The 21,892-nt window shown below is 40.5% G+C and overlaps 1 protein-coding gene across 8 annotated transcripts in view; it reads right to left on the bottom strand.

The window, feature by feature from the left end:
- The window catches only part of IQUB (IQ motif and ubiquitin domain containing), a 280,882-nt gene that overhangs the window by 40,013 nt on the left and 218,977 nt on the right, over positions 1 to 21,892 (bottom strand). For 6 of the 8 annotated variants that reach the window (XR_014066708.1, XR_014066707.1, XR_014066713.1 and 3 more), the window contains one exon: positions 8,862 to 8,984. The exons of the other annotated variants lie outside the window; for them this stretch is intronic. The gene's annotated coding sequence lies outside the window, so the exon portion shown is untranslated. Of the gene's footprint in view, positions 1 to 8,861; positions 8,985 to 21,892 lie in introns of those variants that run through there. 8 annotated transcript variants of the gene reach the window in all.

Genomic DNA, 21,892 nt, shown 5'->3' on the forward strand with positions numbered 1-21,892 from the left:
ATTTGTAGCAAGTCATCAGATGTAACATTTCCTGGCATTTAGTTCTAACTAGTTAGTGGTTTGCTTATTTAAATACATAGTTTGTGTCCCAAGTTCCTATCAATAGGGAACATTTCTCTCTGAATCATTTTGTGGTGATAGCTGCTTTAGTCTATCCAGTCTGGAGGAAAAGTGCCAAAAAGGATAACTTGCTATATGTCTCTTCTCTACCATGAATCTTTTCCACTTAGGCAGGTACTCTGTAGATTCCTTGGGGGTGTCGCTGGAGGGAAGTTGTTCCACCAGCAAAATGGTGGCCAGTTAGCATGCTCTGCGTGTGGAGGCAACTTCAGCAGACACAGCTTTCTTCCTGTCTGGGTACATGGAGCATGAGGGCTTTGAGTAGGGCAAAGAACTCCCGGATATGTTGGCTGCTTTCTCTGAGCTCCCACAGGTCCCTTGGAACTTCCGTTTGACAAACCAGAGCTCTTTTCTTTACATCAGTAGAATGTGGGTGGTGAGAAGCCTCTCTTTTCTCCACATTTCATCCTAGAGAGTGTAGGTGTTCATTTCCTCTTGGACGCGTTTACTGAGTAAATAACGTCCCTCCGGCTCTAAACAAAGATCTATCTTCATAGTTTCATGTCATCTAGACAGTTCTCCCTAGCTACTGCTGTGTGGCCCGAAAAGTCTGCCCTTCCATCTTTTGATTTTATTATTCTTACAAAAACAAACAACAAACCACCAAGTGCTCCTGACATCTTTGTACTGTCATAAAACTTAGACAAGTGATTCTAGACATATCAGCACAATCTTAGCTGCATACAACACAACATCTCATAAAAAATTTTCTGTGATGTGATGGAAGGGGGCTCAGGTTTGGAGTCACCAGCCTTGGGTTCTAAACTTAGCTCTTCAGATTGATTTTAAATTACTCAAACTTGGACAAGTCAGTTAGCATCTCTGGACATTAACGAAGAGACAGGACTTCTTCAGGACCTTGAGATTCTTTGTATAGAGGTTTTGATAATCTCCAAGAGTTACAAACCAGTGGGTTGCTGATGGTGTCCAGGAACAGAAGGGATGTGATGCACTCAGGAGCCAGCATGATCCACAAAGTTCTGGGTGGTCTGGCCACATGGAAGAAATGTTCTCCTTCTTCACAGTCCCCAATCACTCTCCCCTAACTCATTGAGTTTGACCACTCAATGAGCCTGAGTTTATATCAGGGCTTTTCACAGCTATTCTGCCAGCAGATTGTTTTGCATTGCATCCTTACTTCTGCTGACTACATCTTGCTCATCCTTCAAATTTCAGCCTAAATAACAATTCTTCAGGTAAACCTTCCTGGCTTCTCCAGTGTGAGTGGGGCCTACCCTCATAGTTCCTACTTTACAGCATTTCTCAGAATTGTAATTTGACAATCATTTCTACAATTAATAGTATGATGTTAATATTTCTATCACTGTTTATTGTTGTTTAGTCACTAAATTGTGTCCAACTCTTTGGGACCCCATGGACTGCAGCACACCAGGCTTCCCTGTCCTTCACCATCTCCTGGAATTTGCTCAGACTCTTGTCCACCGAGTCGATTCCATCATACCATATTTTTCACAAGAGTTGGGGTGATTTGTCTGGTTACTATGACCTAGCTCTTGGGGCCTTTGGATAGCATCTGCTCTAAGAAAGGTGCTCAGTAAGTATTTGGTGAGTGAAGGAATAAATAAACCCATCCTGTACCCTCCCACTTTCATGTCTTTGCAGATACTGATGTATCTGTTTGAGATAGCCTTCTCCTTATTTCAATTAGATATTCCTTTTTCACCAAGTGAATCAGTTCAGACATACAGTTGAGATCCTATATAATCCCTAAATGTTTCCACAGTACTTTATATTTTCCTCATCACAGATGCTATTACATTTACCTAGGTGCTATTTAAAAAATGCTGTTGTCCAGGCACTATCTCAGAACAATTAAACCAGTATCTCTTGGTCAGAGACCAAAATCATCATTTCTGGAGAGGTCTCTCTGGGTATCCTATTATGAAGTCAGGGTTGAGGACCACTGATTATTATACCATATCTTTAATCTATTGACATGTCTATCTATGCCAAATGACTCAGGCCTTTGAACTTTTAATAAGACTTTTAACTAAGACTTTGTCTTATTCATCATACCAATTCTCTAGATCTAGCATAGAACTGAGTATTTTACTGAGTACTCAAAAAATATCTTTGAATGGGTTAGGTGAATATATACCATAGGAATAGAAGTAAGCTCACATCATTATCAGACCACTTTTACAGAAGATATGAGTGTTAAGGGAACGTTTTAATAAAGACAATGACTTCTAAGTATTGCACCAAGGCATTCTCTGATAAATGAGAAAAATCTATAGTAACCTGCTGTTGACAAAATTCAAGATGTGTTTTTCCCCTCTTGGATAATATAATAGTATTTCAGTCACATTGAGAGCTTTCCAAATGTATTTGGTTGCAAGAGAGAAACTGGATGAAATACTGTGAATTGATGCTGTCACATGTACAAATTTCAGACAAAAAAGGCAAACATATGCCTGTAGAACAATCATTGTGCTTTCTTTTTAGCAATAAGTGTAGAGTAGCTGAATAGGATAGTATTTGGAAAAAATAAAAAAGAATCAAGTTCAGTTTTTTTAAAACTTGACTATTAAGAACTATACTGATTTACTTAGTGAAGGCTCTGGCCAAAGTACAAACAAATAGGTTAATGGGTGGGGTGTTCTTACTTGTTTGCAAAGCTTGGTACTTTCCATGATTGATTTTTAAATTTTAAGTGAGTAGTGAAAGTCACTCAGTCATGTCTGACTCTTTGTGATCCCATGGACTACACAGCCCTTAGAATTCTCCAGGCCAGAATACTGGAGTGGGTAGCCTTTCCCTTCTCCAGGGGATCCTCCCAACCCAGGGATCGAACCCAGGTCTTCCCACAAGAGAAGCCCAAGAATACTGGAGTGTGTAGTTTATCCCTTCTCCAGCAGATCTTCCCAACCCAGGAATTGAACCGGGGTCTCCATCATTGCAGGCAGATTCTTTACCAACTGAGCTATGAGGGAAGCATTTATTTATTTGACTGTACCAGGTCTTAGTTATGGCACATAGGACTTCTTCTTTTTTAGTTGCAGCACGTGGGATCTAGTTCCCTGACCAGGGTTCAAACCCGGGCTCCCTGCATTGGGAACACATAGTCTTAGCCACTGGATCACTAGAGAAATCCCTTTCCATAATTGAGGGTAAGGATCTGTGAACTTCTTGAATTCATGTCTATGGACATATATGAGTTTCCCTAGGAAGACAGAACATAACTTTCATCATATTCTTGAAAGTTCATCATCCAAGAAAGGTCACTATCAGAGAGAGTTCAGGGGCCCCTACTGACTACTGTGGCAAAACCCTGAGTGTGCCAAGAAACCTGATCAGCTCTTCTGATCCAACCTGGGCAGACCTGAGAATCTATGGCCTTGTCCACAGTCTTGTTCAGTCGCACAGGGACCCTGCAAATTAGCCTGCTTTCCCATGTCTCTATTTAACCATTTTATCTTGAGTTTCCATTCAGTTTAAATTTACTTTATTTCATTTAAAGGTCTCAGGGCTGTCATCATTCCAACACGACTCTCTCTTCATCATCTCCTCATTAGCGTTTATTTCCTGACCATTTCAGTCTCTTCTTCAAGCTTGCTTCATTTGGATTATGCTCATAATATATGCAGAATGTTCCAGATTGCCGCTACAACTGGATTCCTGGGGACACTGGCTTTTGTTGAGAAGATGGGACAAGAACATGTGGAAGAGACAGAGGTGTCTCTGAGAACATCAGAGAGACTGGAGAATAAGCATAGGGAGAGAATGGGGTCAAGGGCAGAGTGAGATACAGTTGGATTAGTCCTTGAATGTGTCCTTGAATGGAGGTCATGACAGACCTCACATGAGAGCACTTTCCTGGGGATGTGGGCATGGAAACCAAATTGCAGTAGGTTGAAGGGTGGGTGGAAGATGAGCCAGTGAGATGGTTATCTCTGAAAAGGAGGAAAGAAGGAGAGCACACAGCTTTAGATGACTTATTTATTTGGATAGAAGGCCTTTATATGCTGAAGGAGGAGAATATTTAGAGGCAAGAAGGGATATTTTATGGAACAATATCTCAACATGAGAAAAAAGTCCATTTTGGTGTTTGTTTGTATTTCATTGTACAATCTCTTTAAAGATGATTTGTTTATTGTTCTTAGCAGAGTGATATATAGCAAAGCACAGTGTCCATAAAGCATAGTTTTGGGAAATCAATAGTAGAAATACATCTAGAAGATAAAGATTCCTGATTCTTCACTTCAAAAATGTTTATCTTCATCTACACTCCTCCCCTTTGATGCTAGCGGGAGACACATTTGTTCTTTCTAGAGAAAATGCTTTCACCACTGGTCTTGGTCACAGGGATCAGTCCCCTTTTTTCCCGCCTTTTCCTTATCTAGTTATAAACGTGTTTAATTCACTCGTGCATCTCTCAAATCCTAAGCTAATTTTTAAAATCAACATTCTATTGCACCCAACACTTTTATCTCTGAAGTCCTAAAGAGAGTAATATTTGCTCTTTTTCTGCATTTCTATTCATTCATTCTCCCTTTACCTCTGATCTGGTCTTGGTCCTCACTAGTCACTCATCCTTGCATAGCTCCTCACTTCCAGGAGGAGAAGGAGGATTTTTCTCCTGCACTGCCTGCAGTTTCCAGACTCTGGAGCCAAGTCTCAGGGCTTTTGCCCCATGAAATTCCTCCTCTGTTTGCCAATATAATTGTTTCCGAGTTTGGCTGGTGCTCACAGCTGATATTCACAGCTGTATAACCTGTGGTGCAGAGGTGAAGAGTGTCACGGAGGCACGGAGTTACTATGGTGTCCTGTAGCAGTGAGTAAAAAGTCCTGGGATGCTCTGATTTTTAATAAGAAATATATATTTGGTCTCCGTTCCAGTTTCTCGCACAGAGTTCCTAAAATCCTTGGGCTTTCCTAATTGAGAACAGTGACAAATATCCTTTGTTATGTTAACGAGATGATTTTTGTAAGCTCCTGAGGAGGGGGCTACTTCCCAAGAGAACCTCAGTCTCAATTCATTTCCTCAGGGAAACATGCCCTGAACTTACACTTGTCTGTGAGGTCATCTTATTAAAGTCTATCCTTTATCCATATCTAAGTTTAGCAATTAGGGTTAGGAGATTCTACCAGTCCATCCTAAAGATCAGCCCTGAGTGTTCACTGGAAGGACTGGTGTTGAAGCTGAAACTCCAATACTTTGGCCACCTGATGCGAAGAGCTGACTCATTTGAAAAGACCCTGATGCCGGGAAAGATTGAAGGCGGGAGGAGAAGGGGATGACAGAGGATGAGATGGTTGGATGGCATCACCAACTCAATGGCCATGAGTTTGGGTAAACTCCGGGAGTTGGTGATGGACAGGGTGGCCTGACGTGCTGCAGTCCATGGGGTCGCAAAGAGTTGGACACAACTGAGCGACTGAACTGAACTGAAGTTTAACGAGAACTCTATATTTTCCCTAACATGTAGTATGAGGTGTGTGCTCAGAAAATAGTTATTAAATCAATTAATGAATAAATTATGCCTCTGACTGAGCCGTCAGTCCACTCAGAATGTGTTAGTCTTCCTTCAAAGTTCTTTCCCCACCAGGGACTTCCCTGGTGGTTCAGTGGTTAAGAATCTGTCTTCCAATTCAGGGGACACAGGCTGAATCCTTGGTCAGGAAAGTATTAAGATCCCAAATGAAACCAGGCAATTAAGCCCAAGTACTGCAATAAAGAGCCCTTGAGCCAGAACAGAAGATCCCACACTCCCCAACCAGGATCCTGTGTATCACAACTAAGACCCAATGCAGCCAAATAAATATTTCTATTAAAAAAAAACCTTCTCCTATTCCATTTTCTCCTGATTCCTATGCACTTTAACAACTCCAGCTCAAGACACCCCTGTTTAGACTGCAAACTGCTTCAGAGAAGAAAGCCTGCCTTTATCATCTCCTTAATTTCCACAGTGCCTTGTGTAACATTTTGAATGTTGTGGGTACAACCCTGTGGGTGAATGAAGGGAGAGCGTGAATGAAGGTATGACCTACTCTATCTATTCTTGTTCTGTTACTCTTATTCTTGTGGACCTGAGCCTCTAGGTCATGTAATTTGATGTAAAGTTTTTGCTATCTAATATAATTCTAGTTTCTTAATAGTACAGTCTGTCTTCTGACTCAACTTCAATCTCCACACATTGATTTGTGCAGATTCCCAGCACAGCGCTATGCAAAGCAGATCCATTCAGCCTTCACAATCCTTTATGCCACCAACTTTCTGCTCTAGACATGCTGTTTTTCACTGTTCCTTACAGACCTCATGCTCCTTCTTGTGTTTAGATAGGTGTGTATGCTATTCCTCCTGTTGAAATGCCCTCCCTCATTCTTCTCTGCCTTTTGGAATCTACATATATTTTTTTTTAAGACTGACTTCATGGACTTCCTCCTTCTACAAAGAATGGCAATACATATTGTGCTAATATGTATCCTCACTTGGGGTCAGACAAATTTGCAGTCTAATATGAATTCTGGCATTGTTAACTCTGTGAGCATGGTTGAATTCAGTATCCGCATATGTAAAATGTGAATAATAAGAGTATGTCGTTTTCTCCTTTAAGTGGGAATAATTAAAAGGGCTGTTGTGAGGATTAAATCAGAGATGGCACACAGAGTACCTGGCATAGAGTGAGCACTTAATGCTCAATAAAAGCTGGCCATTGTTGCTATAATGATAGTCATTGATAATAATAATTTGAAAACCTTTGGCTATTTCGCCCACACTGATCTCTCCTTGCTGTGAGTTTCTATTGCACTGAGAGTCAGCTCCACCCAGTTTGGCCTTTGTTGCTCCCTTATTATTTCGTATGTGTAGGTTTTGCATTTTCAATTCAATTGTGGGCGCTTGGAGAGCACCTAAAACAAAGCCAACTGCATAGTAGGGATGCTGTATCAACTTGCTGATTGGTTGATGGGTTTTGCCTCCAGGCTGCTGACATAAAATTCAATAATGTCACCAAGGGAAACAATTCAGATCAGGCGTGGGCCCTTTCTGAACCCTCTGAAATCTAATTAAGGGAAGAAGGGTTGTGCTGTTGCACCAGACACAAGGCAAGAGAACAATTAATGCTCTTGTTGAAATCAAAATGGAAAACATTTCTCATATCATATGTCCTAAATCTGGCCTGCAGAAATGACATGCACTGTTCCCCCTACATAAATACCCTTGAAATATCTATTCTGCTTTTGTAAACATTCATTTGTCTTCAGACTGGAACTTCCTTTTCTGAAACCACAGATTTGTCTGCTGTCAACACCTGTGATATGAAACTCTTTCATCATTCTGACGATGACAATTAAGAACATTCACCATGTCTCATGGCAAACAGAGTGGAGAATGATCACAAAACATCCACAAAACAATGAGGAATATAAATGCACAATGGAATACAAATGCACAAAAATGTCTTCATTTATTTATTCTTTGAACTTATTATAAATACTACCAGCATTTACCTTTTAGTATATATGATTCAACAGGCATAAAATTTGGCTTTAAAAGGATGAATGTATTACCTAAAGCAGTTCTGGAAAAGTGAATTGCAGCAGGAGCAGAAAAGAAGGAAGCAAACCTCCCAAGGATTTTGTGAGTGCTTTGGAGAACTTTATTCTCCTTTTCAAGCAACATTTGAATTCTCCTTTCCCAGTCACTATGACTACCACCATCTACTATTTCCTGCTTGTTCTGCTAGACTCACTTTTGTCTTCTAAATGTCCTCAACTACTCATTTATGTTTTTCTTTTTTATCTTCAAACTTAGTTTTGCATCTCCAAATTCCATGATGATTTAACACCCTAATATCAACGTGTCACATTCCTCAGTAGCATTTATTGAACAACCACTCAATAAGCATCTACCGTGTGCTAATACCCTTAGAGGGTCTTCCCTGTAGCTCAAACGGTAAAGAATCTGCCTGCAACGCAGGAGACCCAGCTTCGATCCCTGGGTCAGGAAGATCCTCTGGAGAAGGGAATGGCACTCCACTCCAGTATTCTTGCCTAGAGAATCCCATGGACGGAGGAGCCTGGCAGGCTATAGTCAGTGGGGTTGCAAAGAGTCAGACACGGCTAAGCAACTAACACTACTACTAAAACCCTTAGTATAGGTAGATTCTTTATCATCTGAGCCACCAGGGAAGCCCATTTACATGCAGAACTTCACTTAATACCCCCAATACATCTCTGAAGTAATCATTTTTGCTTCTTCTACACAGATGCAGTTATTTATCTCCATGCCACATTAGCCATTTGACACCCTGAGCTAAACACTAAATCTAAGAAGCTTGAGCTACTGTAACAAAATACCATAGACTGGGTGGCTTAAAATAATAGTCATTTATATCTCAGAGTTCTGAAGCCTGGGAAGTCTGAGATCAGGGTGCCAATATGGTGGGGTTCCTAGTTGTCCTTCTTGTTGCATTCTTACATGGTGGAGAGAAGGATCATCTCTGTCATGTCTCTTACAATAAGGGCACTAACTCTATTTATGAGGGGTCCACCCTCATGACCTCTCAAATGCCCCATCTTCAAATGCCATCATGTTATAGGTTGGGGTTTCAACATATGAATTTGTGTAGGGGGGCACAAACATTCAGTTCATAGTACCCAGCATCTTGAATTTGATATTTCTCCAACTTAAGTTGCCTTTAACTTAATCTATTTTTTCTTAAATTGGTACTCTCTACTTTTACCTTTCAAACATCTTATTCTTCTATCTTTTCCTCTTTATTGATTCCATTGGTTCAGTTTGGAAGACACATTATTCCATGGCTGAATCCTCCAGTGCTGTTCTCACCAGCCTTTCACATAGTCTACTCTTGATGTTCTGCATTCCAAGCCTGGTGCTCCTGTAAAACCATATATCAGCTGGACAGGATTAGGCCCCCAAATAGAATAATATATACATTTGTTCAGCTCTCACCAACCTCACCTGGGCCTTTGAGGCTGTTCAACAAACCCATTTTTCCAGGTTTATTGATTTTCTAGTATCCTCCTTGCTTCTGGCCACACAGAAACTTGAAATTAGTGGGTTTTTAAGAAATATCTCTTTGGATTGAGAAAAGAAACTACTTTGAATTCTGTACGGCTTTTAAGATACAGCTTATGAATCTCAAAAATATAGCAGAAATATATATGAACATATTACCTAGTTTATAGACAATATATTATATTTTATATAACTTTTTAAAACTTCTTGCAGTAACTCTGAGTTCCACAGATGGAAAAATCATTGGAAAATAGACAACACTATTCATTTGATCTCATTAATTATCCTGTTACCTATTTCATATGCTTGTATAATACTTCCTAACATAACTATTGCATTGGGAAGCTTCTTAATAACAGGAATGGTTAGGAAAATAGGCTCTGGAATCAAAATGTTTCTGTTGAACATTCTGGTTCAACACATACTATCTATGTGACCTTGGGTAAGTTATTTATCACTCTGTGCTTCTATTTCTTTTTTAAAAAATATCTATATAGAGGCAGTAAGAGTATTTGTAAGGTTGTTGTAAAAATTAAATGAGTTAATTATGTAAAGTGTCTAGTGTATTACCCAGAACATAGTAATCACAAAATAAATATTAGCTGCTAAAATGACTGCTCTTCTTATTATCATCACTATCATCATCATCATTGATGAGTCTACAATGGTTGCTCAATAAATGCAACCCAGGTGGAATGCAAAATTATTCATCTCTCCTAATATTCATCTTCTACAGTAGTCATGATGACCCATTATTAGATATAATTTTTTATTCAAAGTGGTATACTGTTGACTGTTAAAGGAGAATCCATTAATATTTATGTTGGGACAGCAGTCATAAGCTGATTCTGTTCTCTGAAACCAGAATGTTTGCTAATGGTTAATAATATCTTTTGGAAATGGTTTTCCATAGTTCTACTTAATAGTTCTGTGCCTTCCTTTTCCATACTAATTTTAAAGATATAACAACTTACCAGCAGGCCTGAACTTAACATTGCCTATAATTTTATTATCCAATAAAAATTATGATGCCAAATTATTAACTGCAAAATCAGTAATTAATCAGTTATATATTCCTTGGTGTTCTCATCATGGGTAGTTGTTTATGCATGTTTATTTATAATTGAAAGCCTTGCCAAAGTATCTGAAGAATCAAAAGGTGAACTCCTTAACCAGTACTGGGAGGTCCAGATTTCTGTCATAATCCATACATGATAATGGTTTCTATGGACTGTTTAGAAACATCCAGGTATATACATCTTATTTTTACATTCCTCTGGTACTTTTTTTTTTTGGTCTTTCTGGCCTTTCCTTTTAGAGTAAATTCTACCTGATTGTAAAAGCCAGATCTTGGGGGAATAAAAAAAAAAAAAACATTGACAGGTGCTCTCTAGTACGAGTAAAGCACTGATGGGTTGATACCATATGGAGTCTTATTAGATCTACGTCTTTATTCCAATATCCTTCCTTTCCATTCCTGTCCAGTTACTTTAAGCACAAGATACAATGAGGACTTAATAAGTATTTGTTAACAGACACCATCATCCTGTCATTGGAAAAAATTTAGGTTAAAAGCAACAAGAAATACAATCCAACTCCTACTGCCTTGTTTTCTGGAGAATCATTTTCATTCCTGTCACACTGAATGAATAGAGCAATGGATTCTGTGAGTCTCCCTCCATGTACAACTTTCCTAAAGGGATATTCATTTGCAATGCCAAACTGGGAAGCAAAACAAATGATTTTTTTTCTCTTACAACGGCCCACTTCAGAGAGTGCCAAAAGATCATTTCAGCTTAACTAGTAATCTGTAAATTTTGAAAAATGCCCTTCCCCTCCACACATCTCCATTTTGTTCTGATTCCCATCTTACCACCATCAAAATAACAAAAAAGGGGAGCCAATGAGGGGTAGCCTTTGTCTGACAATTCTTGGATTCTTGTCCTTACTTTTACTGCTAACTCAGGGGGAAAATGTAATTTTCCTCACGCAACCAGTGCTGCCCTAGGTCCTACTTAAAGCTTTCTTTGGGGCAAGGGAGAGAGTTGCAGGTTCATTACAATGAAATCAGAGATGGATGACTTGTGCTTTTTTACTTGCTTCTTGCAGAAATAGATCTAGCTTCTGTGACCAGTGTTTAGGATTGTCATCAAAAATAAAATGCACGTTTTCAGACATTTTAATCAACAGCAAAATATTTTTCCCTGTTTTTATTCATCAAACTACTAACCCACTACTAACTACTAATGGATGGAAAGCCTTGCTCCTGAAGTCATTTTTACTTGGAGTTGAAATTATGGTCCTCCACCAACAGCCTCTCGTCAGGGCTCTGTTGTGGCCGAATGCAGAGCATCCAAGGATAACAGCTAGTTTTAAGGCCACACTGCACAGAGGCATCTCAGTGTTAGAGATACAGCTCATAACTCAGTGTACTCATGGTAGAACTTCAGAACTCGAATGTCGCAACATTGTAATAATTTGTAAAGAACAGAACATCTGAGCAGGTGATACTGAAACCGAATTGACAAATCCAGGAGAAATAAACACAAACAATCCAGATAGGCACCTATATCCCCTAATTTTCTGTTTTGAGCGCTGTAAAGTCCTGATCCTGTGAACAATTTATTGTTGAGAGTGGAAATCCTTTTTCTGCATCTTTATACAATCAATTCTTCATGTAGACTACAGTATATATTAAGGTGAAGTTAGGTGGGTTTCCCAGGTGACACATTGTTAAAGAATCTGCCTGCCATTGCAAGATAGGCAAGAGATGCTGGTTTGATCCCTGGGTCAGGATGATCCCCTGGAGAAGGAAATGGCAGCCCACTCCAGTATTCTTGCCTGGAAAATTCCATGGACTACAGTTCATGGGGTCACAAAGAGGTGGACATGACTGAGCACATACACACACGGGAAAGTGTATAATGACATGAAATAAGACCTCACACCCATGTAGGACATCTCCTAAACAAGATTCCATCCACATTCCCATGCTATTTCTGACCACTTCCTCTTCATCTTTCCTGCTTGAGCTAAAATGTTGCCTCTTCTGGGAAGTCTTCCCTAAGCCCAACCAAGATATCAGTCACTCCATTATGTGCTTCAATATACTGCCTACTCCTCTTTGTAATTACTTGTGGAACCACCAGGGCTATTATAGCTCAAGAATCTAAGAAGTGTTCAGATCAGGGACCCCAAAAATATAGGTATGGCTCTTCTTCACTCACTACCCACTTGATTTTCAGGTTCTCTCCTTTAGACTCCTAGGTGCCCTGGTGTATAATTTGTATTTAGGTGATCAGAATATCTAGTAAGAAGACTACGGAACTACTAAAGGCATGAGCAAAGGAAGGCCATGTGGCAGAGGTAGTTCAACTTCAATTCAATTATCTAGAATTTTGCAGTCAAAACATCTGATCTTCTGATTCAGCACATGTATAAGTTTGAGTCATTAAAATATTTTGATTAGAATTACATTAAAGGGATACATCAAAATCTTGTTATTTTGAGGGGTCTCTCAACATCTTCAACTGGTCTTCAAGGGGATGCACACACAGGAGAGTGGGACAGAGGCCCAGACAAGCCTCTGGCAATGGTGGGCATGGCTCCCACTGGCCAGGCTATGGTGAGGTGCTGGTGTAACAGCATCAGCCAGGGAACTGGCTGGCATAGGTCTTAGGGTAGATGATGGGCCATTGTCTCCTGGGTACAGATGGACAAGGACTCAGCCTCTATAAGGCTCCTGTACTCTTGAGTATACTCTTTGTGGAGCTTATTCCCTAAATTCACTCACTTTGTTCTTCTAGAATATTCTTGGGCAATTCCTCAGGAATTTCCCAGGCTTCAGTTGAGCATCCTTCCCCTAGTTTGCCCTTTCACCCTCTCCCTTTTGCTCTTTCATTCCTGGCCCATGTCTTCTTTATCCTTCCAACCTCCCCACTATTCCTTTGTTCATTTACAACAGACCACAAACCACAATGACTGTTACATTTTAGGCCCTAAGGAATGTTTTGGAAGAGGTCATTGGGTAGGCATTTTTCTTAGTACGTAGGAATAAAAACTAGAGGAAGCTTATTGTTCTTCTTCTGAATATTGTTTTTTCCTGATGCATCAGAGAAAGAACACCTCACACTCTAGTCTAGCAAGTGTACTTCACTGATGAGTTAAGTGAACAGCTACCATGTTGTATGTAAAACTCATTATTTCAATACTTATTTGAGAAAATTACTTGAACCCTTTCTTGCCCTCATGGAACACACAGACTTGTAAGACAAACCATAAACAAGTGAAGAAAAAAACTAATACATATCATGTTAGTTGCAAATAATGATAAAAACTATTATAGCAGGTCTGAATTATAATCAGGTGAACCTGCAATGTCAGATTAATTTGTTTTCTTCAAATAAAATTAAACCTACTTTTGAATTCCCAATCTATCAGACTGGCAAAAAATTCAATCACAGCGATTTTGAGGGGCCACCCCTTTCTCTTCCTTAGGGTTGCAAAGAAATCCCCAGGGAAGCTTTTCAGTGGTCTGGAATATGGGGAGGAATCTTCATTTGGGGTTGGCATGGCTGGGACTGGTTCGCTGAGGTCACTGTGGTCACTGAGCCAACATGGTCCTGGATGGGCAGGCTGCCCCTATACCACATCTGAACCCTGAACTCTTAGCTGAGGCAACAAGTCCTGTTCCAAGGTATCAGCATTTCCAGAGATACAGTAGAACTCTGAACCTTTCCTGAAATACTGCCAGCAATCTGGAGCTGACCCTTGCTGAAGGACTCATACTCTGTTTTTTTCCCAAGCTTGGAAATGTTTTCTTCCATCCTCCAGTCCCCAGCTTCCCAGGCATAAGCCTCTCTTCTCTCCCCTCTGTGGTACCTAGCATAATATCCTCTTTGAAATTAGGCAAAAAACCTGGAGAGAAAAATTAAAAAACAAACAAAGAAACAAAACCACACTAGATCTTATCATTTTGCTTCTTCTATAGCAGCAAAAAGAAAATGCAAATTAATACAACAGCTCATTCTGATACAAAATTCAAGAAACAAATGTGGTTTCACTGGAAGAGGATAAGGTGGAGTCTATAGTATAAGAAGTCAGACATGGTCTAGCTGGAGGCTGAGAGAGGTGAAGACACAACTATGGAAAGAGGGGTGTCGGGGGCACTCCCGGCAGGCAGGCAACCATGCGAAAGACCTGAGTGTAGACCAGAGCTCTTAGGGCTCCCAGACTGAGAGACCAGTTGGAAAGAAGCTTCTTAGATGAAACAGAGTGTTAGAGAATCAAGTTGGAGAGATAATAATAAGAAATCTTTGTAAATACCAATCACTTCTTCCATGGTGGTTCAGACATAAAGAATCTGCCTGCAATACAGGAGACCTGGGTTCGATCCCTGCATCAGGAAGATCCCTGCAGATGGGAATGGCAACCCACTCCAGTATTCTTGTCTGGAAAATTCCATAGACAGAGGAGATTGACAGGCTATAGTCCATGGGGTCACAAAGAGTCAGACACAACTGAGTAACTAATAATTTCACTTTCTTGTACCTTTAAATGTACCATCTCATATAATCCTCACAACTGGTCTTTATGAGGAAACTTCTAGGTAGCTAGCATAAAGACAAATCTTACCCTTAAGATGTTCATATCCAGAGGAAGCAACACACCCAAATAAACTACAGAAGGTGAGTTGAAGGTGAATGGCACAGGCATAAGAAGCAATAACATTAGGAGAAGGACACTTAATCCAGACTGGAGGAGACAAAGGAGGCTTCTTGTCACCTACTGGGATGTATCTTAAAGATAATGCCAGGCAAAGACAGCAAGACGTCTCATGCAGTGGGATTCACATGTATGAGGGGTCAAAAGATGAGCGTTCCTTTTCCGCTTGGGGATGATGGAACTTTCTCACAAGTACTGTTCCTTAGGGCTTGGTCAATTCACCATCTGGTATAGCATGGACTCTGAAGCCAGTCTACCTTGGGTGAAGCCCTGGTGCTTCCATTTCTTAGATGGGTGATAATGACAGTCTCCTCAAACTCCTATGTCTCAGTTTCTTCAACTGTAAAATGGGGCTAATAATAGTGCCAGTCTCCTAAGTTGATGACTATAAGGATGAAATGAGTCAATCAAAGTAAAAAGTGCCACATGAGTATTTAGTACTATATATTTCTGACACTTAAAAACACTCACAAGCAGATCCTAAAATACTCTTTGTCATTCTTCCTAATTTTTTTTAAACTGTTATACTCCATTCTTATATTGCATCATATCACCACAGTTGTTAAGTCATTTTAGGGGAAAATAAAGTAGAATCCTCTAGGTCTCCCCTCTTTTAAGAAGTCAAGTAAGAGATGCTCCCACTATGGACTCTCTAGTACTCTTTCATAAGTTCTCAACTCCTTGAGCCATCATAATATATTTTAGCGCCTAAGATAGTAGGAGCTGAATAATATTGTTAGATCAATAAGTGAATAGATTTGGTAAGTACAACCTTGTATTCTAAGGAGAAAAACAGGAACAAACTGTTTTTCTTAGCCAGTACCCTCATCAATCATAATTTGCAGCATTTTGGAATAAGCAATTCATGGCTAGTATAGCTAGGTAGGTGCTTCCCTGGTGGCTCAGTGGTGGAGAATCTACCTGCTAATGCAGCAGACATGGGTTCAATCCCTGGGTCAGGAAGATCCCCTGGAAAAGGAAACGGCAACCCACTCCAGTATTTTTGCCTGGAAAATCCCATGAAGAGAGGAGCCTGGTAGGCTACACAGCAACTAGACAATAACAACATAGCTAAGTAACAGAAGTGAGGTTTCATTTAAAATATAATCCTTGAGGATCCTTCTGTACTTCATCTCACAGTCAGATTTGGAAGTCAAGCTTCACCCTGCTGTGTTTCTCCAGCATGAACCCAACCCTTTCAGAACCTTGTCACACATCATCTTGTCAAGATCTTGCTTTGCTTTCTTCCTCATGTGATAAGAGTTACCATTTCCACCCCAAGGAAAATCACCAGTGAGAGCATCAGCATGGGGCTCCGGTCTGAACTTTATTCTCAAGTCTTAGGATCCTGTGTGAGGGTAACAGGGAATCAGCCAAGGTCCTATCTGATGTGGGGCCCTTGCTCCCCTCACATTGGTTATTGTGAGGCTTCTCCTTTTTGTTTCTCATGTTAACCTCTTTCTCTAACCTAAGGAAATGAAAGGTACAATTCAAATTGAAAGGGCATGATACACATGCTGGTGTGTGTTTTCAACAGTATATATTCTGGTTTAAAGAGTCTCAAGGAATAAAGTCTCTTGAGAACCTAGTGCAAGCCGTGTGTGTGTGTGTGTGTGTGTGTGGTTATGAAGCAGGCAATGTTTGTCTGACACTTCCCCTTATCTCTGCAGCCTTGCCTCCTGTCCTGTGCCCCCGCAACCCTAACTCTACCTCTAGTTACCCAGGGTTGCCCTCCATGTTGTCCAGCATAGGTCTGGAGTTCACCGCTCACCAGCCTGCTCTTCATGTTCCTATCCTATTCTGCATAGGTTCATTCATTCATTCTCCAAATATTTGCTGAGCACCTAGGCACTGCCCTAGATGTTCTGGATACTGCAGTCTGTACGAGTGTAGCCTTGCCTCGTGGATTTGCACTGGGGGAAGGAGACAGCAAAAGCAAGTGTACAAGATAACTGTAAACTGCTGTGATGCTATGAAAGAAAGAAACAAGATGAAGAGAGAAAATAATAAAGAGAAAGCTACCTTAAGGTGGTCTGTTATATCTTTCTGAATCCCAGGGATGGGAAATGGCCAGCCATAAAAGGACAGAAAAGAAAAAAAAAAAAAACAAAAAACAGACATTTGAAGGCTTGAGAGAGGTAAATTTGAGCAAGTTTGAGGGTTCCAAAGAATGTCAAGGTGGCCAGAGCCACACTGGCAAAACAAAGTGAGAAGGACAAATCGTACAGGCCTCTGAGTCTTGGCCAGGAGGTCAGATTTAGGGTCACATTCTCATCTATTAATTTGACTGAATTATTTAATTCTGAAAGCATTTAAGAGCACTGGCTTTGAAGTCATAAAAGGTTGGGCTCAATTATTGGCTCTGGACTTCCCTGGTGGTCCAGTGGTTAAGACTCTGCCCTTCCAATGCAGGGGACATGGGTTTGATCTCTGGCCAGGGAACTAAGATCCTACACATCCTGTGGTACAATCAAAAAAAATTAAAAATAAACACTTTTAAGATATTGTCTCTGACATTAACTATATCTTGTTTCGAAATTTGGATGATGTCTAACTCAGAGGCTTAAGGTAAGAATTAAATGAGGCAATGTGTGTATAGCACCTTAAACCAGTAAATGTCCAATTAACAGTTGTTACCATTTTTGTTGTTGTTATTGCCAGAAGTACCCAACTCATTTCAACTCCATGGACGGTAGCCCACCAGGCTCCTCTATCCATGGGATTTTCCTGGAAAGAATACTGGAGCGGGTTGCCATTTCCTTCTCCAGGGGATGCTCCCAACCAGGGACTGGACCCGTGTGTCCACGTCTCCAGCATTGCAGGCGGATTCTTTACCACTGAGCAACCATGGAATCCATGTTGTTATTATATTTGTTACCCCTTTTTACATAGCAAACCACCTAGAAACATAAAAACTTACAACAAACTTACAAACAAACATACAAACAACTTACAGCCTAGGGTGGTTGGCCTAGGCTAGACTTCATTGCTCCTGGGCTCCAGTCTCCACATATGTCATTCTGGGGCCCAGGGTGAAGGGACAGCAGCCTCCTGGGGGGTAGTTTGACAATGACAGTAAGAGATCAAGGCCAATGATGCAATCATAGTTCAAGTCTGCTGATAACCCTCTGGACAAAGCAAGACATCATCTGAGCCCCAAATTAAAAAGCAAGGTATTATATCCTGTCCACCTTTAGTCCTAAGCCTAGTATGTAAATACTGTAAATAATCTAACATATCACAATTACAATTACTGTGGCTGATAATAACCTAAATATGCTACCTTGCTCGAGAATGCCACTGTTTCCACAAGACTATTATTATTAACACACAGAAACAAATAAATGGAATCTATAGCAAATACTTGCTACAGAGTAAGGAACAGCTTCTTATTCAATAGCTGACTGACCACACTCCCAATCTATTTGTTTTATACATTTGGAAATTAGTACTCTATTGCATTTCTACCAGAAAGGTATTTTCTTTAAAAAATTATTATTATAGAACCACTGAGGTTGAAAATCATTTTGTTGATTGATCCAAATGTAGGACTTGCCATTTTCCAGAAGCAACTTATTATGCCTAGGCCAACAGAAACGAAGTACTGCAGTAACAGAACCAATTTTTTTTAATATTCAGGGGATTGTATTGAATTATAACTATTGGAAATTGCTTTACATTGTAACTTTTCTTTTTGCAGAGTAATTGCTTTACCATGTGGTGGTCTCTGCCCTACATCAACTTGAATCAGTCATCATCAATTTAATCGTCTCTAGACACCAAGTAGAGAGCTGAACGATCAGGAAGATGATTGTGTAAACTTGCCTCTCTGTAACTTTAAGTCAGCCGCTCAGACTCATTTCCCAGAAGAGGAAATGAAAAAATGGAGAGTTGCACATAGAAGTAATAGCCATTAAGGAGTTGGGACCTGTGCCCACTCGCCACAGGGGGGTGAGGATAGTAAAATACATTATAGCTCTATTCCTGATGAAGTCAACCCAGGCAAATTGCCTTATATTGGTGCCACGATGGCTCAGGGAGAAGGGCATCCTATGTGCCAAGGTCCAGCGTAGGAGTAGCTTTCTGTGGTTCCCCTCACAGACATGCCAGAGCCTCAGAGCCACAGAGCGAGCAGACAGGTTGTCTGGAGACTAAACAATTACCCCTCTCACGCTGCGCTTGCTTTTATAAAAAAAGCAAATAGGACCTAAAGTGAACAAAATTGCCAAGGATCATATTTGAGTTTTCATTCGCAGGGTTTGGAGGGACTGTTTATCCCATGGATAGAAATTAACTTGATTTTATGAGGGACTAAGCTGGAATCACTGTATATTTGATCTCAGTAAAGATGCTGTTAATTTTCATTTATTCCTCAGCGAGGAGAATGAGGAGAAAAATCGGCAATCATGCTGTTTAAATTCTAATTACGTTCAAGGAAATAACTTGCCTACTTAGAAATCTCTCTGACTCCGTCACTCCGTCACGCACCCCTTCCCCACCAGCTCTACCCCAGAAGTGTTTTTAAAGTGCAAAACAAGAGTTCTCTGATACTTAGAAGACAAAGGTAAAACCAGAAGAGGACATCCATGTGATATTTGAGGTTTTAATGACAATATTCTGAGAGGAGTAATTGGGTTTTTTTGTTTTGCCATATTTTGCTCTCTTTATACTTTCAGCTCAGAAAATACACTTGATTTGTTTTGTTAACCTGGAAACTACATCTAAAGTGGTTAAGGTAATTTTATGAATGGAGGTGATGATCTATCCGAGGGTATGTGTGTGTTTGGTCGTCTAGGTATGAGGTGGGGATGGAGGTAAGGAGTAGAGGTGAGGAGTCCAGCCAGCAATGGAGCTAGGAAGCCACAGAAATTGCCTATCAGCAAATGACAAAGAAGCTGGTGAGCTTTCTGCAGAAGTTAAAATTTTCTCCTCGGGACACTATGAAGCCACATTATAAGAAGGCTGGGAAATTTCTCATGGCTCAAAGGAATGAGTATGTAATAGGAAGGCACTACGAATTCAATTAAGATGTTCCTTCTGACCTTAAATAGATGTTGCACGGGATCAAAGGGCCTTAAGAGAACTCTTGGGGAAAGAGATTTCTGTATAAGAAGAGGAAGCTGGGAGTAATAACACCAAGTTCAAAGCCACGCGGCAGCCCTGCAGAGGCTGTCTCCCAGCTGTCAAGAGCGTTAAATGAGACAACCTACTAATACACACATGACATTTTGTAACCTGTGACAAGTTGATCCAGCCATGAATCCTGTCAGCTCTGCCTTCACACCCATGGCTGATTCATGTCAGCAAATGTATGGCAAAAACCACTACAATATTGTAAAGTAAATAGCCTCCAATTAAAATAAATTAATTAGTTAAGAAAAAAACCCCCACAACCATCCAGAATCTGATCCCGTTTCACCATTTTCAGAGATTTTCACCGTCAACTCTGGCTGGATTGTCGCTATTACTTCCTAATAAGGCTTCCTGCTTCCCACCCCCCCGCCCCCCCAATTCCACTGCCCACTCCTTTCAGTCTGCTCTCCACAGAGTAGCTGGAGGGACCCTCAATCCATCAATCAGATCACACCGCTCCTCCACTCAAAAACCCTCCACAGGCTTCCCTCTTTCACTCCAAATAAAAGCCCAAGTCTTTAAGTTGGTCTTACGAGCCTATGCGTTTTGCCCACTACCCAAGCCCTGCCTTGTCTGACCTCATCTCTCTCATGGGTCTTCTTGCCGTTCATAAAATGATTCTAACATGTTCGCGCCTGTGTGACTTTGAATTTGCTGTTCCGTCTTCCTGGAATTATCTTCCCTCAGGTGTTTCCCTCCATCCTCTCCTCCCTGGACACCTTATAGTGAGGCCTCATCAGATAGGCCACCCTATATAAAAATCCAGGACTTCTTTTACATAATTATTCAATGCAATCAATTCTTAAGTGTCCATTCTAATGCAAACTTAAAGTTGTCTTTCTTTCCTTCTGTCTCTGCTGATCTTCATATCTGGGAAAGCAACTTTGTGTTAGGAAGTGCTGGAGGGCACAATTCAGTTCATTCCTCTAAATTCCTTTCTAGCACTGCTCTTTCTTTAGCTACTACCCCTTAGTATGTCTTCCCTGAGCTTCCCAGGTGCTTCAGTGGGTAAAGAATCTGTCTGCAATGCAGGAGATCTGGGTTTGATCCCTGGGTTGGGAATATCCCCTAGAGAAGTATTTCCACTCCAGTATTCTTGCCTGGAGAACTCCTTGGACAGAGGAGCCTGGTGGGCTACGGTCTATGAGGTCGCAAGAGTTACACACCACCGGGTGACTAACACCTCACTTAGCATCTCTTATGTATTTCATTAGTACGCTGCTATATTCTCAGAATTTCCTCATGCAAAAGGCTGTTGTTTTTGCTGTGTGTCCCACCTGACAGTCTGAGATTATCCCGCACCCATCCCAGCTGATTTTATTGAGATGTCCTGTTATCTACTGCTGATCTGCTCTTCTGATGGAACTAATAAACATGAGTTAGGCAGGAGTCTTCCAATTAATTAATTAAGAAATAAAAGAAGGACAAGAGGAAATTCAACATCCCTCATCTTGCTTTGTTTTCCTCTATTCCGCTCATCACAGTCTGATACACTGTATATTTACTGGTTTATTTACCACCTGCCACCCTCCCCTAGGATTTAAGGAACTTTGTGTTTTGTTCACTGTTCTATCTCCAGGGCCTGGAACAGCAGACGAAGTAGACACTCAGTAACATATGTCAAAATATTTTAAATAAATGAATACATATGATTTATGAATGGAAATTTTGGAGAAGCCAACATGTTAGCAATTAGATTTTTATAAATCCTTATATGTAGACATCCCACCCTTTAAAAGGACCTGCCCCCACTTCTGTTTTATGCTTTCCTTGGAACTGTGCTAGAGATCACCCTTGAAAGGAAAATTAAAGCATACGTACATATCCCCATATAGAAACAGTCCCAGAGATATAGAACAGAATCTTCACTTTGATCTTTCAGTCATAGCATGCTGAAAATACAGTAGGTAC

This window comes from Giraffa tippelskirchi, chromosome 10, assembly GCF_054371585.1.
Source record: "Giraffa tippelskirchi isolate mGirTip1 chromosome 10, T2T-mGirTip1v1.2.pri, whole genome shotgun sequence".
Taxonomy (NCBI): domain Eukaryota; kingdom Metazoa; phylum Chordata; class Mammalia; order Artiodactyla; family Giraffidae; genus Giraffa; species Giraffa tippelskirchi.